The 18,375-nt window shown below is 47.5% G+C and overlaps 1 protein-coding gene across 3 annotated transcripts in view; it reads left to right on the top strand.

Annotated features, from left to right (window-relative positions):
- The window catches only part of KAZN (kazrin, periplakin interacting protein), a 517,580-nt gene that overhangs the window by 103,914 nt on the left and 395,291 nt on the right, over nt 1–18,375 (top strand). The window lies entirely within an intron of this gene.

The following is an 18,375-nucleotide window of genomic DNA, read 5'->3' as shown; positions in this document are numbered from 1 at the left end:
CTGTACTGCAGCTGGGGTGACAGAGTGAGACCCTGTCACAAAACAAACAAGGCCACAGGAAGAAGTTGGCACCTGCCCTCCACTGACCATCTCACACTGGCTCCATTTCCTTGCGCACTTCCCTTCCACCTCACCTGCATGTATCTGTGCACACCCCACCTAGCCTCTGGTCTCAGTATCTCTGCCTCCCTGATTGTCAGCATACCCTGTGTGTGTCCCCTCTCATTACTGGAGCGGAGGCCCCTTTCCCTACTTGTTGACATGCTAAAGCCCATCTTCGCCTCTGGTCCTTTCTCATATGAATATATGGGTCTGCTTTCTGGTTATTCATCACCAGTGCTCGCAGTACAAGCCAGAGGACGAGAGGCAATGAGCAGGGCAGAGGGGCTATGTTCTTTGTTTACATCTCATTTCTCTTTGGGTCTTAAATGTGCTGTTTTGAAAAGGCCCCAAGGCCTTGGCAGCTCAGGAGGTTGAAGAAGCAAACCTCTGTGCAAGAGTTCTGAACTTAAAAAACTTGGATGGGCTCTAGGGTTTCTGGAAAATGCTGATATTGTTTGCAAAACTGTGTGTGTGTGTGTGTGTGTGTGTGTGTGTGTTGATTTCTCTGTGAAGAGGGTTTGTGGCTTTCACCACCTCCTCAAAGAGGTTTTATGGCTTTAGCAATTCCCAAAAAGGTTATTAACCAAGTGACAAGAGATATAGGTGGATCCCCTCCACCACCAAACAAGACGAAAACACAAAACATTTGCTCAGGATCTCAGGGCTTCACTTACTCTCCATGAAACCCCACTCACAATCCCCATTTTGTTTTTTCTCAAGGCAGGAATTGGGAACGTGGTGTGTATCGTGGGTGTTACACAATACACAGAGTATCGTGTATCAATAGAGAAGAGTTGGTGATACACCCAACTCTTAATCACAGTCTTCAGTCTTCTCTCTGGTATTCTTTTTGAGAGTCACCTGGCAGCAAACCATTTTAATTGATGGTTTGCCATCAATTAAATGTAAATGTAAAATGGCCCTTTCGCCATGCTCTGTGAAAGTATTTAACGTGTGCCTTTGGTCTGTGCCCACCTTTCAGTATCACCATCATTTCTTACTGTTTTTTCTTTCTTCCCCTGAAAAGTAGAAAAACAGGAATTAATACCTGAGATCTGTCCTAACCCAGTATCCCCCTCCATTGAAGAAATTTTTGGGGTAACTTTTGGCTTACAATGTTCTAGAAACTGGCTGTGCTAAGCACATAGGATTTTGTAATAATAATCTGACAATTGTTTATTCTCATGTTACAGATGAGGAAACTGAGGCTTTGAGAGGGTAAAATTTTTCCTAAGGTCAGGTGGTATGTAAGTAGTAGGGCAAGGATTTGAAATCAGGTGTATGTTGGGTCTTTGAGAGTACTCCCTGAAAACTACAGGTTCCTTACACTGCACACATCATGGAGGAGATTGGAGAAGAGTAACTTGACCAGACTGGGCATGGGAGCTCACACCTGTAATCTCAGCTGATATGGTTTGGCTGTATCCCCACCCAAATCTCATCTTGAATTGTAGTTCCCATAATCCCCACGTGTCATGGGAGGGTCCAGGTGGAGATAATTGAATCATGGGGGTGGTTTCCGCCATCCTGTTCTGGTAATACTGAGTTAGTTCTCAAAAGAGCTGACGGTTTTATAAGGGGCTTCTCCTTTCACTGGGCACTCATTCTTCTTCTCCCTGCTGCCATGTGAAGAAGGACATGTTTGCTTCCCCTTCTGCCGTGATTGTAAGTTTCCTGAGGCCTCCCCAGTCATGCTGAACTGTGAGTCAATTAAACCTTTTTCTTCTATAAATTACCCAGTCTCAGGTATGTCTTTATTCGCAGCATGAGAATGGACTAATACACCAGTGCTTTGGGAGGCGTAGGCAGAAGGATCACTTGGGGCCAGGAGTTGGAGACCAGCCTGGACCACATAGTGAGACTCTGTCTCTACAAAAGCAAAATAAAAATTAGCCAGGCATGGTGGCACACACCTGTAGTCCCAGCTACTCAGGAGGCCAAGGCAGAGGAATTGTTGAGCCCAGGAGGTCAAGGCTGCAGTGAGTTATTATCGCGCCGCTGCACTCCAGCCTGGGCGACAGAGCGAGACTCCGTCTCAAAAAAAAAAAAAAAAGAAAGAAAAGAAAGAATAGATTGACCAGTCCTCCAGAGAAAAGGAAGCAAAGGGGACAAGAGAATGGGGCTTACATGTGAGAGCCAACTGGGCTTTTCTCATACCAAGTCCAGGATTAGACAGACTCACACACCCAGTGTCAGGTCTTGGAGGAGCAAGAAGGCAGCCCACCCTAAAAGAGAACAGGGAGAAGAAAGTAGCGGGGTATGAATCTTTTGTTCCAAACTTATCCTTCAAGTAAGTCCCTCTACCTCCCCTGGGATGGAGTGGAAAAAGTAAGGAGAGACACCTAGAAGACTGTACCAATGGATGGTCCTCCCTATGGAAGGAAATATCAAGAATAGTGAAGAAGTGTCTCCCATTGCAGGGGATTTTGTTACCCAACCGTAAGGATCCTGTTATGCAGGGGTTCTGCAGTACACGGTCCCCATGGACAAACTTCTAGACCTTCCATCATACCATGAGGTCAAATATAACATCTCTGGAAGGGACAAAATGAGCGAGGCCACTTTGGAATGCCATTGGTATCACCAAAACCCAGCATTATCACAGGATCCACTGTGTGCATTGGAAAAATTGAGTTATTTTTCTGTATAACCAAAATGTGTGCCCAGGGGGCACAGAGGAGTGACTTGACCCACACCTTGTAGGAAGCTGTTGTGGACCTTGGCTTTCAGGGATGACCTGTCAGGCCACTCTGAGTGAGAGACCTAAGGCTTCATATTCTTTAGGACAGGCTGTGTGGAATGACATCATGGGTTTCAGGGATGAAGTCTCCACATCCTGCATCTGGAAGTGTTTTCCATTTACTCCTCCCAAATCCTGTCTCTACCCTCGTATTCTACTCCCTGCCACAGGAAGGAACCTGTACAAATGGCATTAGGGTTCAGCCAGTGCAGAGATAGCGCAGGAGGGCAGGAGGAAGAGGGGAGTGAGGTCAAGGTATCCATTGCCCTGACTCCCTCCCTGTGTTGTGGTCTGGGGACTGCTGGCTGTGTCTCTCCACCAAAGCTTTCTGCAAGGCAGCCTTCTCTGTATAACCTTTTCCTTGGTTCTCCTTCTAGGTGCATAGGTGGACAGTGTTTATAGACCCAATTAGTGCACTATCCCACATGTTTCTATATTAGTCATTTGCCATAACAAAATACCACAGACCAGGTGGTAAACCACAGAAATTCATTTTCTCCCAGTTCTGGAAGTTGAAGGTCCAAGATCAAGGTGCCAGCAGAGTTGGTTTCTCTGTACGCCTCTCTCTTTGGCTGGCAGGTGGTCTCCCTCTTGCTGCCTCTTCCCGTGGCATGCAAATGTGCACATTCATCCCAGGTGTCTCTTCCTCTACTTATTAGGACACCAGTCAAATTGGATTATAGCCCCACCCTCACAGCCTCATTTTTAACTTAATTACCTCTTAAAGACCTTATGTCTGAGAGAGAACTCTTATGCACTGTTGGTGTGAATGTAAACTAGTGCAGCCACCATGGAGAACAGTATGGAAGTTCCTCCAAAAACTACAACTAGAGCTACCATATGATCCAGCAATCCCACTACTGGGCATTGAGCCAAAGGGAAGGAAATCAGTATATCAGAGAGACACCTGCACTCCCATGTTTATTGCAGAACTATTCCCAATAGCCAAGATATGGAATCAACCTAGGTGTTCAACAGCAGATGAATGAACAAGGAAAAGGTAGTGTGTATACATAATGGAATACTATTCAGCCATGAAAAGAGTGAAATCCTGCCTTTAGAGGCTATATGGATAGAACTGGAGGATATTATGTTAAGTGAAACAAGCCAGGAGCTGAGAGTTAAATACCACATGTTCCCATTCATGTGTGGAAGCTAAAAAAGTTTATCTAAAAAAGTGGAACAGAGGATGCTAGAGGCAGAGAAGGGCAGTGGGGAAGAAGGCATGGGGAGATATTTGTTAAAGGCTACAAAGTTATAGCTAGATAGAAAAGGAATATCTTCTAGGGTTCTATACCAGGGTTCTCCAACTCCCGGGGCCACAGACTGGTACCAGTCCATGGCCTGTTAAGAACCCTGGCCACACAGCAGGAGGTGAGTGGCAGGTAGGTGAGCGAATGAAACTTCATCTGTATTTACAGCCACTCCCCATGGCTCGCATTACCGCCTGAGCTCTGCCTCCTGGAGCTCAGGATCAGCAGCAGCATTAGATTCTCATAGGATTGTGAACCCTCTTGTGAACTGTGCATGTAAGGGATCTAGATTGTGAGCTCCTTATGGGAATTGAGAATCTAATGCCTGATGATCTGTCACTGATTCCCATCACCCTCAGATAGGACCGTCTAGTTGCAAGAAAACAAGCTCAGGGCTCCCATTGATTCTACATTATCAGACGTATAATTATTTCGTTATATATTACAATGTAATAATAATAGAAATAAAGTGCACAATAAATATGATGTACTTGAATCATCCCCAAATCATATCCCCACCCCCCAGTCTGGGGAAACATTGTCTTCCATGAAACCAGTCCCTGGTGCCAAAAACATTGGAGACCACTGTTCTGTACCACTGTAGGATGACTGTAGTTTACAATAATATATTATACAGTTTCAAATAGCTAGAAGGAAGACACTGAATGTTCCCAACACAAAAAAAACCATAAAGATTTGAGATGATGGATATGCTAATTACTCTGATCTGATCACTATACACTATATGTATCAAAACATCACTATGTACCCCTTAAATATGCACCATTATTGTGTGTCGACTTTTAAAATGAAATTAAATTATTTTTTAAAAGACCTTACTTCCAAATACGGTTACATTTGGAGGTACTGAGGGTTGGGACTTCAACATATGAATCTGGGGGGGAAGGAGACACACTCAGCACATAACGGTTTCTCCACACCTTTTAGTAAGCACTTTATCCTCATTTGAATGTGCCATCTGTTTCCTGCAGCCTGATTGACAAAGGAAACCCTTCGAGCTGTTTCTCTTGTAGAGATGTATACTAAATTGCCTACTTTCACCCACCCCCTGCCGCCCCACCAGGAACTGGAGGATGGTGTGTAATTTGGGCTGAATCGTCTGTAGAGTCATCACATCCCTATTTAGATGAAACCTTCACTCTCAGCCTCTCTTTGTTACCATGCTCTTGTCTCCTGGAAACTTCAGAGGCCACAGATGGTTTGGTGTGTTCTACAGTCTAGCTCTCCTTCCCTAATGGTTTTCAACCTGTGCATGTTGGTATTTGAGAACCTTTGCCTGGGTGTCACCATGTCAGGATCACTGTGTAAAATGGATTTTCAGTACCACTGAGGGTGCAAACTATGATGGTGTGGTCTGCTGGGCAGCATTGTGTCAGCACAGGGCATGGCTCACCAAAGGTGGGAGGGGACATGCTGGCTTCTCTGAACCAGGTGAGGATGCTACATTTGGAGGTAATAAATGCATAAGAGGATAAAGGCAGTAACAGCTCCACTCCAGCCATAGCACCTAGTGAAGGACCAGAGAGTAGCCTTTCTGTCACAATAACCACAGATGCAGTATAACCTCTTCTTAAGCGTGGGAAACCACTATCCCGTCCTGAGAGCTCTACCAAGCTGGGAGTTTCTCTCCCGGCCATCAACTTTCTTGTCTTAAGAGGTCTGTTTCCAGAATTCTCTAAAGCCATTTGCTGGTGGTGTGGCTCTTCCTTAAAAATCTTTATTTCCTTTCATTTCCAAACCTACTCTCCAGCTCACCCTGTAATGCTACAGAGGAGCCTGGGGATTTCTTTAGCATTTTGAAGTCCTTGGCTGCCATTTTGGTTGCTTGAAGATTTTGCTCCAAGACCCACTGCTCTGCATATTTGTTTGTTTGTCGTGTCAGTCATCAGGAAACCTAGACCATATGTTTCTGACTCATTTACACCCAAGTCATCAAACAACACTTGGAGTAGTTGTTTTAAGTCCATAAAGGTTTTACATCCTTAGGTTTCATTTCTCGGCACTCTTCCTTAATTAAATATAATTTATCCAACACTTACGAATGCTACATGCCAAGCACTGCACTGGCTCTGGAAGTGCAGAGAAGAATAAAACACAGATCCTTTCTTCACGGAGTTTGCAACATGAATCACCCTGCCAAGCATTAATGAAATTAAACCAGAATGGTAAAGTGCTCATTTTGAAATCCCAGGTCTGTGAGTTTGAGCAGTTTCTAGATCTAGCCAGGGTGACGCTGGCCTGCTCCTCACTGGCTCAGCTTTTGGATTTTTCTCTTCCCAGAGGTGGATACTTTAGTGATGCATCGATAAAGTCTTGATTCACTCCATTTGAAGCCCTTTTTTTTTTTTTTTTTTTATCCTGAGGGACCTGGCTGTGCCTTTCCATGGAGGAGAAAATCCATTGCTCCCCTGGAGAGCCGAAGTTTGCATAGATGCCAGAGGTATGGTTGGAATTAGGACTTTTTACTATGAAGTTCCAGTAAGGAGAACTCAGAGGTAAATTAACAGGAACAAGTGATATTCTGCACTGCTGATTCTATTTCACAATCTCAGAGGATAATCCTCACCAAGGAGCCGATTTAAATCCCACCCTCTTTGGCACCTGTTAATTTCACCAAAGCACAAAAAACTTTTTTCTAGATACGGGGGCAATATTAGGATTTTGTTTTCCTAAGTGATTCCCACGGACTTTTCTTTTCTTCCTAACTGTGCCAAGTATTAAGAATTGTATGAGGCTGACATCAGAGAGTTTTCACACAGTCTTTGGACAGAGCCACACAAAGGTACTTTTTAAGCCCCAGTCAGTAGCATACAGAGGCCCACAGCTCTGCTCACACATGGTGGCATGAACAGCCCCAGCTTCAGATCCCTGAGTAGTGCACTGCAATCAAGAGCAGTTAATTCTCACCCTTTGGCATCTCTTTTTGCCTGAATATTCAGCTAGTGGCAGCCAGCAAGGATTGTTTATTAAAGATTTTTATTTTGGCCCTGCAGTGTTGGGTTGTCTGCAGACTATCACCAGATTTTGGTTTGTTTATCATTTTGTTTGCCCTCACCAGGTCCTTGAGTTTAGAGTTACTTTTTGAGCTTTAAAATAAGCAAGTCCATGGGTGGTCTCGATGACCAGGACTGTGTTTTATTTCCTCCTTTCCTCAGAGTCCCTGGCTTGGCTCCTAGGAGGTGCATGGTACCTGTTGGATGACGATGGTGATGACAAAGACAATGAGGGCAGATATCATGTTTTTCATGCTTGTACCCACCAGCCATGGTGCTAGGTGATGAGCTCACCAGGCACGGTGCTAGGTGATGCACCTGCAACTGGTTACTGCATCTTCACCACCACCCTCATGGCACAGATGAATCGGAGGCACGAAGCCTGTGTTATTTCCCCAGAGGCACCACACCAGCAACAGAGAGCTGAGATCTAAACCCCCGTGAGTCTCACTCCGGAGCATAAGCTCTTGGCTTGAATTCTGGAATGAAAAACCAAATTAATAAAGTGCAAAATGTTTGTCTTTCCAATTCTGTGTCTTCCCTATCCAAAGGCATTTCAAAGGAAGAATTCAACAAAAGGTCTTTTGTGAGTTAGTGAAGCCTCCACAAATGTTGAACTCCTGAGTCTGGGTCAAGAAAAACTTAAGACTGAAAATTCCAACGAGACAGCTCTGAAGAGATGGTTCTCAGCCTGCCAGTGGCCCAGAAGAACCTTCCGGAAAGACTAAAGTGCCCTCTAAGAAGGACCAAGTGCTTCTGCAGGAAGTAAAAGCTGCGCCAAGCAGACAGGCCACCCAGGAAAGCTGTTTGGTTGGCTCAGCAGAGAAAACCAGGGCTGGTCTTCCCTTCAGCAAGTTGGTCATCTCCACACCAACTCTCCTGTGAGAGGCCACTGCTCCAGGACATAGTATGAAGAGTGGGCGAGTTGAGGGACAGTATGAACTTAGACGAGAAGTTCCTGTCCTTCCCGTCTAAGGGGAGACAGATGACACCTGAGGTCAGCAGGAAAGTGAGCTCACCTGTGTGAGTGTCACCAGGTGCCTTTTCTTATTAACGTTTCCTACGAACTGCGATCAGGTTTTCTGCTCTGCAATTCACAGATGAGGAAAACAAGGCCTAGAGAGGTTAAGATACTTACCCAAAGCAAACAGAATAAGAGGCGGAATGAGAGCTTCATTCAAGGGAAGTTTCTGATCTTCACAGCATCCCTGCTGTGTCTGAGCTCGCGTGTCATACACTGTCACATCATTCCCCTCCACCGACGTATGCCACGCCCCAGGCTTCAAAGAGAACATGCTGGACATTGCCTCTGCCCTGATAGAATGCGTATTCAAGAGGAGAAACAGATAATAAACCATGAACGTTGCAGGATGAATGCCTGATTTACAACCGCAGTAAGCGCCAAACAGAAAGGCTGGTCTCGGCCGGGCGCGGTGGCTCAAGCCTGTAATCCCAGCACTTTGGGAGGCCGAGACGGGCGGATCACGAGGTCAGGAGATCGAGACCATCCTGGCTAATATGGTGAAACCCCGTCTCTAATAGAAAATACAAAAAACTAGCCGGGCGACGAGGCGGGCGCCTGTAGTCCCAGCTACTCGGGAGGCTGAGACAGGAGAATGGCGTGAACCCGGGAGGTGGAGCTTGCAGTGAGCTGAGATCCGGCCACTGCACTCCAGCCTGGGCGGCAGAGCAAGACTCCGTCTCAAAAAAAAAAAAAAAGGCTGGTCTCTGAGAGCGTCTTCAGAATTTACTCATTTCCCCCAACTCCATTGCTACTTCCCTGCTTCCAGCCACCATCAACCTCCTGGATTCTCAAAACTGCCCTTGTGCTGGCCTTCCTGCTTCTCTAGCCAGCCAGAGGGATCTTTTAAACTGTAAATCAGATGACATCACTCTACTGCTCAAAACCTCCCAGAGGCTCCCTCTCAGAGAAAAGGCTGATGTCCTACCATGGCACATGGGGCCCTAAAGGCCCTCCAGCTACTCACCAGCCTCACCTCTTCCTCCTCATCCTGCCTCTCACCACTGCGTTAGAGCTTAGCCACACCAGCTCCTGAATACTATTCCTGCACACTCCACCCTGGGTCCCACCTTGGGACCTTTGCACTGGCTGTTCCATCTGCCAGGGCTCTCTCCCTGCCAGTACCAGCATGGATTGATCCTCACGTCCTACAGGGTTCTGAAGGGGAGAGTCCTTTTTCCGTTGCTTCAGCCTCCCTGTCTCTCTTTCCCTGCTTCATTTGTCCCTCAGCAATGATCAGCATTTGACCTCATGTGTATTTGTTGATGCCTGTCTTGAATGAAAGTTCTGGGACAGCGAGGTCTTGCTCTGTTGTATGTTCTGCTCTATGCCCAGGACTGGGAACAGTGCCTGGCATATAGTAGACCCTTAATAAATAATTATTGAGGGGGGCTGGGTGCAGTAGGTCACACCTGTAATCCCAGCACTTAGGGAGGCCAAGGCGAGAGGATCACTTGAGGCCAGGAGTTCAAGACCATCCTGGGCAACATGGCAAGACACTGCCATCTCTACAAAACATTAAAACACAAAAATAGCTGAGCATGGTGCTGCATGCCTGTAGACCCAACTACTTGGGAGACTGATGCAGGAGGCTCATTTGAGCCCAGGAGTTGGAGGCTGCAGTGAGCCATGATGGCACCACTGCACTCCCGCCTAGGGGACAAAGCAAGACCTTGTCTCTATTTTCAAAAAGAAGTTTTATTAAGGGAATGAGCTAGGAATGGTGGCATGCACCTGTAGTCCCAGCTACTTGGGAGGCTGAGACAGGAGGATTGCTTGAGTCCAGGAGTTCGAGATCAACCTGGGCAATATAGAAAGACTGTTTCCAAAAAAATATTTATATATATTGAGGGAATAGGTATGTAATGGAGAGCCACATTTAGTTTAGGGATGGCCACATTTGGTTTGGGGATGAGAGCTGATTTCTTTGGGAGAAGAGAAGCATGGCATGCAGGTTCTAGCGTGGTTCCCCATTCCCTTCCCTTGGTGTTCACATCCTTGTGTAGTCCCTTCCCCTTGGGTGGGGTGGGACCTGTGATGTGACTTCCGAGATTAGCTTACAAAGGAGAGTGATAGCTGTCTTGCTAGTGTACTCTCTCCCCGTCTCTCACTTGCTTCTGTTGATGAAGCAGCCTGCCATGTTGTGAGCCACTAAGAGGCCCACACAGTAAGGAACTGGGGCGGCCAACAGTCTGCAAGGAAGTGAGTCCTGCCAACGCTCAGGTTAGTGAACCTGGAAGCAGATCCTCTTCTGCATGGAGCCGTGCTGTGATGGCAGCCACAGCTGACACCTTGCAGCCTGTGAGAGACCCCAGGACAAAAGACTCAGAGAGCCCAAAAGTCTGTGACCAGATCCTGGTGTACAGAAACTGTGAGATACTCAGTATTGCCTCAAGCCGTTAAGACCGGGACGGCTTGTTACACAGCAGTAGATAACTAATACAGGAGAGGTTCAGGCCCTGGGGAGCTGCATTCTGAGTACAGAAGGAGCATGGTGCAGGCAATTAAAAAGGCAAAGAAGCCAGAAACCTGGAGCTTCACGAGCAAGGGGAAGAAGTGTAGGGGATGAGGGGAGAAGGGGTGCAGGGGCCAGGTGCTGGATTTGGGGTTTAACCTAAAAGCGAATAGAAGCCACCAAAGGATTGAAGCAGGTAGCAGGGAGGCAGTACTAATTTGCATGTTGCATTTAAAAGATCACCCTGGATACCATACAGAGAAGAGAGTAGAAGGGCAGAAGGAGTGAGGAGACAGGAGGCTGTGAGGGTCATCTGTGCCTGAGATGTTGATGGCCTGGTCCAGGGCACTGGCAGTGGTAGCCACGGAGAGGGAGATAGCAGGAAGCTGACTCACAGGTTCCAACAGTCCTTGTCTGTGTTTTGGCTCAAAACACTGAGATGCTGTGTGGGTTCACGTTGATGCCAACGATGCTGAAATTACACCATTCTCATCACAGAAGTTTGCGATGCTTTCTGAAAAGCAGGCGTGCTAACCCTATCTGACTAGAGAGAAAACCAGGCCCTGGGAAATGGAGCATTTTGCAATCATTTGAGACCCCTCTGACCTGCCAGAAGCCCATGCTCTGGAAGCTGCACACTTCATTTCATGAAAGGTCACTCCAGGCTCTCCCCGGCCCCAGTCCCTGACAGTTGCTAAATCATCTATTATTACCCGAAAAACCAAAGCTGAGCCTCCACAGGGAAAGAAATGATGAAAGTCAAAAGTTGGGGGCAGAAACTGCTCAGACCTGGGCAGGCTGGAACGTTCCCCTAGCGCAAGCCATAGCTTAAAACCAACCACAGCAGCTATAGAATTAATACTTTCTTCTCACCGCCCCCCCCCACCTTTTTGCTGTGCTTTCTCACACACCACAATAAACAGCATCTGTGTTTTCCCAGCCCTGGTGGTGCAAAGTATGCTACAAGATGACACATTCCCTGTAGATGCTTATGTATCAGTTTTTAATGCAGCACTGCTGTGTAACAAACAACCACAAGCCCTCAGTGTCATAGACAGTAAGCACACAATGCTCCTATGTGTGGGTGATCAGGGGGCCACTCTAATCTGGACCGAGCCTGCTCAATACCTGTGGGTCATCTGGCTACCTGCTGGGGTGACAGGGGCCACCAGGCTCTGCTCTGTGTGTCTCTCATCCTTCATTACGCTAACACGGGCTTGTTCTCATGGTGATACTGAGGTGCAAGAGAGGACAAGCGTAACTGCACAAGCGCTTTTCAAGTGTCTGCTTGTTCCATGTGTGCTAGCATCTCATTGGCCAAAGCAAGTCACGTGGCCACGTCCAGGCGTGAAGAACTGGGGGCCTTTTGCAATGCTCCTGGTAGGCACATGCCGCTGATGATCTCAGATCTTTAACAGCACCATCATTTCAGTGCTGATCACCGTCATTTATGGAGCTGGCACTGTGCCTGGTTATTTTACTTTAACTCAGTGGCTGCAAATGGGGGATGGTTTTGTCCCCCAGGAGACGTCTGGAGATATTTTTGGTTATCAAAACTGAATGGGGAAGATGCTTCTGGCATAGGGTGGGTAGAGGCCAGGGATGCTGCTAAACACCCTGCAGTACAGAGAACGGCCCTCACAGCAAAGACTTGTCTGACCCCAAATGTCAGTATTGCCAAGGCTAGCCGAGTACAGTGGCTCATGCCTGTAATCCCAATATTTTGGGAGGCCGAGGCAGGGGGGTCACAGAGGCCAGGAGTCAGAGAGTAGCCTACACAACAAAATGAGACCTCATCTCTACAAAAAAATAATTAGGTGTGGTGGTGCACAGCTGTAGTCCCAGCTGTTTGAGGGGCTGAGGCGGGAGGATCGCTGGAGCTCAGGAGGTATCACACCGCTGCACTCCAGCCTGGGCAACAGAGGGAGATCCTGTCTCAAGGAAAAAGGAAAGAAAGAAAAATAATATTGCCAAGGTTGAGAACATATACATTAATTTGATCAATCCTGACACCCACACCCACCCTATGAAGTAAGTTTCATTAGATCCATTTTTGCTCATGTTTTCCTTTCTTAGCCACGTAACCAGGTCTTGTGCTCTGGGCTGACTGATGGAGACTGCCTGTGGTTTGGGTGCAGGTCCCTGCAGTCTGGTTACCATCGTACTGGTTCCATTTTGTTCCTGCCGCCTGGTCCACCTCCCAAGTAGTGGCTGACACTCCCCTCTGCCTGGATCCTTGATGGACAGGTCCCTTCTCAAGAGGCATCTGATGATGCCCTCTTCGAAGCAGGTGAAGAGTATCAGAGTATCCTTGTTCTCAATTAGCTGGATAATTGGCTCTGCACGGAATTTCTCACTGGCTGTGTTGGAGAGGCATTGTTAAAGAAACTCAAAGTAAAGGAAAAAAAAAATCCCTAAGCAGCCAGTATGTTTGCATGGCCTCCTGGTCTACCCCAGAACCTCTAGGCACGTGTGCAGCATAATTAAGGCGGAAGTCCGTGTGGGGGTCCTGGGTTGGGAATGTCGTGGAGAGAGCAGACACCTGCTCTGCTAATGCGTGCTCTTCCCCACTTCAGGCAATCACTGTCCTCTTGTGGGCTGCTCCTGAAGGCTGTGATGGTCCTTAAGGAAGGTGCTGGACATGAGAACAGCTGCTGATCCCAGGCACGGGCACCATACCTGCTCTGTGCTCTTCCTGTTAGGAAGAGAGAGATGTGGATAGGTCTTGGTTTTCACACTTTCGGGATGAAAAGACAGTATTTTTCTTTTTCTTTTTTCTTTTTCCTTTTCCTTTTTCTTTTTCTTTCTTTTTCTTTTTTCTTTTCCTTTTCCTTTTCCTTTTCCCCTTCCTTCCTTCCTTCCTTCCTTCCTTCCTTCCTTCCTTCCTTCCTTCCTTCCTTCCTTTCTTTCTTTCTTTCTTTCTTTCTTTCTTTCTTTCTTTCTTTCTTTCTTTCTTTCTTTCTTTCTTTCTTTCTTTCACAGATTCTTGCTCTTTCAGGCTGGAGTGCAGTGGCACAATCACAGCTCACCACAGCCTTGACTTCCCAGGCTCAAGTGATCCTCCTGCCTCAGCCTCCCAAGTAGCTGGGGCTATAGGCACACACCACCATACCCAACTAGTTTTTCTTTCTTTTAGTAGAGATGAGGTTTCACTATATTGCCCAGGCTGGTCTCGAACTCCTTAGCTCAAGCAATCCTCCTGCCTGGGCCTCCCAGAGTGCTGGGACCACAGGCACGTGCCACCACACCCAGCTAACTTGTTTATTTTTTGTAAGAGACAGAGTCTCACTCTGTTGACCAGGCTGGTCTCGAACTCCTGGACTCAAGGGATCCTCCCGCCTTGGCTGAGATGCTGCTCCCTGGCTAGTGTGTGATCTGCCACTTTGCAGGGCCCTAACAGCGCAGCACCAGAATAGTGGCTGGAAAAGGCCAAGGGCTTAGGGCAGGTTGCTCTTGAACTTCCCCATGTGCTTGTCTCAAGGGGCCCCGTCCCAGCCCGATGGGAAGGGCTGGGTCCTTGCCTCTAGTACTTTACCTTCACGAGGGAGGTTGGCCAAGTTTACAAAATGAGGTGACACTTGGCACCAAAGAATGGCACAGCCTGGCAGCGAAGCTGTTTCCTCCATTCACAGCAGAGTTGTTGGAAGCCAGCAGCGCACACATCGCCCTCAGAAGGGACTCCTCCAAAACCTCGGCGCTCCGAAAACAGAGGCTGCGTGTGCAGCTTGATGTTCAGGGGCTGGCAGATGAGCCAGTAATGGATGTTTCCCATCCTGAGGGCACATTTTTCTCTGAGGACCATATCACCTCTTAGGGCCTAATACAGGTTGATATTTTTCCTTTACCCTGAAAGTCTCTGCAGCAAATGTGCAGTCAGAACCATTTTTCTGATTGAACTAAAAGTATCGCAGCTTCATTTTCTTTTCCCTTTGGGTTAAGTCAGTATTTAAAAGGCCTCTCCGAAGAGTGAAACTATCTCTAATTTAGAAAGCTCCAAATCTCCATCACAGAGACGCAGGCCACAGTGGTTGACAAGGCTCCGGACTCTTGTTTCTAAACATTTAAGCCGTCTCTACACTTAAAATGGACGCTGGAGTGTTTCTTAATGGGGATGAAAGTGGCGCAACTGAAGGTCTTTAATCAACTGTGGTCAGCAAATAAAAGGAAGTGACCGTTCCCTTGAAATATTGAAAGGCTTGGATTTCTTCATCAGTAGTGTTTTAAGAACAAACTTTCAGGTTCATTCAAGTGGGGCACTGCCTTCCACATGCCAATATCCACTACTTAAGTGCAGAGAAAAATGTGTATATATGTGCCTGTGTATGTGTGTACACGTGTGTGTGTGTGTCGGTGTGTGTGCATTGGAAGGGCTTCTCAGCTTCCCACCCAGGATTCTCTGTTTGCAAAGTGTGTATAGGTCATGATTATGGCACATTTAAATTAATGGAAGCGGATTTCTCTAGACATTTGTCAGCCAGGCAATGCAGCGTTCTCTCCAAAATCCCTGTTGCCGCAGTACAAATTTTTCAAGTCATCTTCAGCTCCTTCCTCTCCCTCACTTGAGGGCATGCAATCAGTCGAGCAGATTTTCTTCTCGTTTCCAATCTTTTTTCACATCTCTCTGTTCCCTTCCATTTCCACTGCCGCCCAGAAATCAGGTCCTCATAATCCTTCCCTTGGACCGTTGGAATAACCTCCCTGTCAGCAGCCTTGTCCCCTAATCCATCCTGGATTCAGCTGCTAGATGAATTCTCCGATAGCAACTCCCTGAGCAGGTCACTCTTGTCATCAAAGCCCACTGCTCAGGCCTCAGGCAGAGCGCCCGAAAGGCTGGCATTTCAGCCATGTGCCTGAGCCATCCTTTCCTGTGTACCCTGCCGTCCCTAGTTAACCCGCGTCCTCCCCTCTAGGGCCCTGCTCTGCAAACTATGCTCTGTGAATCCCGTCCAATCCCAAACATGGCTCTGGCCACCACAATTACTGACCTACTTTGTTCTGTTAAATCCATTTACCAAAGTTTCTATGTCAGTGTTTGTCAAAGAAGAGGGTGCCACTGAGTGGGGAATGTTCTCCTGGCAGTTCCTTTGGAGCATCTTACGCTTTCTGGCCTCTGTGACTTGACTTACAGCAGTCCCGCCCTCTGGAATGCCTTCTCTTCCAGCCCCGCCCTTCAAGACCCAGCTGGAAGGCTCCCTTGCCCTTGGAGGGAGAGGTAACTTCTTTGGACACCTGGCCAGATGCGAGCACTCTCTCCCCTAGGCATCTCTGATTTATCTGTGTCGTCCTTGGATGTGCATGTTTGCAGCCTACAGCATTATTGTCTCATAATCTCCCACTCCACCCCCCACCCACTCACTGGATGTGGACTCTGTAGGTACAAGGACTTGTGTATTCATCTCATGTGTCCATTCAACAATGATGTACCCTGGCATGAGCTTTCCCATACCAGGTGCTGGGAATGTGTTGATGAACAAGAATGATACATCTCTACCCTCATGGGTTCTGTATTCTAGCTGGAAAGAGCATCTGGAGGCCAGAAGTCCAAACTCAAGGTATTAGGAGGGCCATGCTTCCTCCAAAAGCTCTAGAAGAGGCTCCTTCCTTCCTTTTCCCAGCTTCTGGTGGCCCAAGAATTCCTTGGCTGTGGCAGCATCTGATCTCTGCCCCTGTCTTCTGTGACCCTCTCCCTGTGTGTCTCTGTGTCCCTTCCTATCTCGTAGAAGAACACTCCCATTGGATTTCGGGCCCACTGTAATCCGACATGATCTCATCTTGACCTTTGCCTTAATTACGTCTGCAAGGACCCTTATTCCAAATAAGGTTCTAAGGTTCATCATGGACATGAATTTGGGGCTGCCATGGAAGTGGAAACTGAGGCCCAAGAGGCCCATAGAGCTGACATCCCTGTGGGGCTGACATCGAAGGGGAAACTGGACCTCACAGCTCGGCTTGGCCAAACAAAGGTCAGACCTTGACCCAATGTGGATTCCCTTCCAATGCACACCAGCCCCTACCCCTGCTGCACCAGAAATCCAAGTTTGATGGCCACCATCTTGCCTCCTGTTCTCAGCCTGCTCTCTTTGGTTCAGAATACAAGGAGAATAGAATCTGATCAGAGGCCATCGAGGCGGAGGCTTCCTCCATTGAGCCTGGCCTCCATCACCTGTGGTGACTGGGTAGCACCGCCAAAGACCAATAGCATTGGCTGCTGGTCACCAGCGGCAGGGCAAGCACAAAGAAGCAAGTTACCCCCGGGGGTCTGATTCCCGTCCAGTCGCATTTTCAATGTGCTTCATGCTTTCTCTTCCAGCTGTTTGTGCTGCCACTTCAAATGGTTGATACTGTTTCTCTGTAAAGAAAATGTCGCTCATTTCCGTTAAGTGCCCATCTCCCTGGTTTATGTTGCCACCACATTTGTCCTCCCGCTTGATGTGAATTCAAACCGTGGTAGACAGCGTGCCCTTGGGACTCCACTCAGCATTGTGTACTACCCCTTCATCACCTGCTTTTCAGAGAGTACAGACCAAATTTCCCCCAACCTGGCACGCGGATGTCCTTGTGGGGACTTTTCCATTTTGGAGGGTTCCCGCATATCACAATATATTTTTTGTAATAAAAGGAAGAGAATTGCTGACAATTTTCACAAATTTAGGCTCTTGCAAGAATAATTTTCTCTGAATTATGTGTGATTCTCCTTTTTATGTGTCCCTAACATTTAGTTTGCTTTCGGTGCAGCCACTAAGCTGCCTGTTAAATATTTGTCTCTCCTGCCGCTTGGTCTTCAAGCTGTAGCACACGCGGGCAGTGCCAAGGACCTTACATGGCGAATGTCACTGGCCTTCCAGATCCCCACATACCAGAAGCGGTGAAGGAGGAGACAGAACTGGGGTTTAACTTAACTCCTAAACTGCTGAATCCGCACCCTTTCCTTTCTGCTTTTATCTTAGGGCCACGTGGAGGGCTGGATCCTTAGGGGGCATCATAAAAGCAAGAACCACCCCACTCTGCCCCAGTTGTGCCTGTTAGGTTGGTTGACACGACATAAAAAAAGAAGATGGGGGTTTGAGGTCAACATTTTTCAACATCACAGTCTGAGTTGAGGGGTAGGATTGTCTGAGTCTCTAAGAGTGCAGTCTTGGTTTCCAAGAACAGCAGGAACCTGGAATGGCCCCCATCACAATCTACCCAGAGTCGCCATAGGACCATCCCACACTCAGCTTTGCACACGTACTCTCTGCTTGCTGGTCTTTCCACGGACTCAGCTTCTGCAAGGCAGGGATGATGCCCAGCATACAAGGTAGTAGGCAATGAATAAATCTTGGTCAAATTAATCAAATAGCAACCAGTTTTGATTATGATTATTCAGTTATAAGTTCATGACCATAGTCAACAAATTTTTGTTGAGTGCACAGCATGTGTCAGGCACCTATATTCGATGTCGGGGACATGGCAGGAAGTAGAGCAGGCAAAAGCCCTTGCCCTCATGGGGTTTGGATTCTAGACAAAGAATTCAGCCCATGGAATGCAAAAGTGGACTGTGCCCAGTGGTCTGTTAGAAGGCAACCAGTGCTATGGAGAAACAGCAGGGAAAGAAGATGACAGGGAGTGTAATTTTAAGGACAATGGTTAGGGCGGGACTCTTTGGGAGGTCATATTTGAGCAAAAATGAGAAAGAAGCCAGGCATGGTGGCTCACGCTTGTAATCCCAGCACTTTGGGAGGCCAAGGTGGGCAGATCACCTGAGGTCAGGAGTTTGAGACTAACCTGGCTAACATGGTGAAAACCTTATC

The sequence above is a fragment of the Piliocolobus tephrosceles genome, chromosome 1 (genome assembly GCF_002776525.5).
Source record: "Piliocolobus tephrosceles isolate RC106 chromosome 1, ASM277652v3, whole genome shotgun sequence".
Lineage (NCBI taxonomy): Eukaryota > Metazoa > Chordata > Mammalia > Primates > Cercopithecidae > Piliocolobus > Piliocolobus tephrosceles.
Note: the sequence above shows the minus strand (reverse complement) of the source record. Positions and strands in the feature narration are given on the sequence as shown.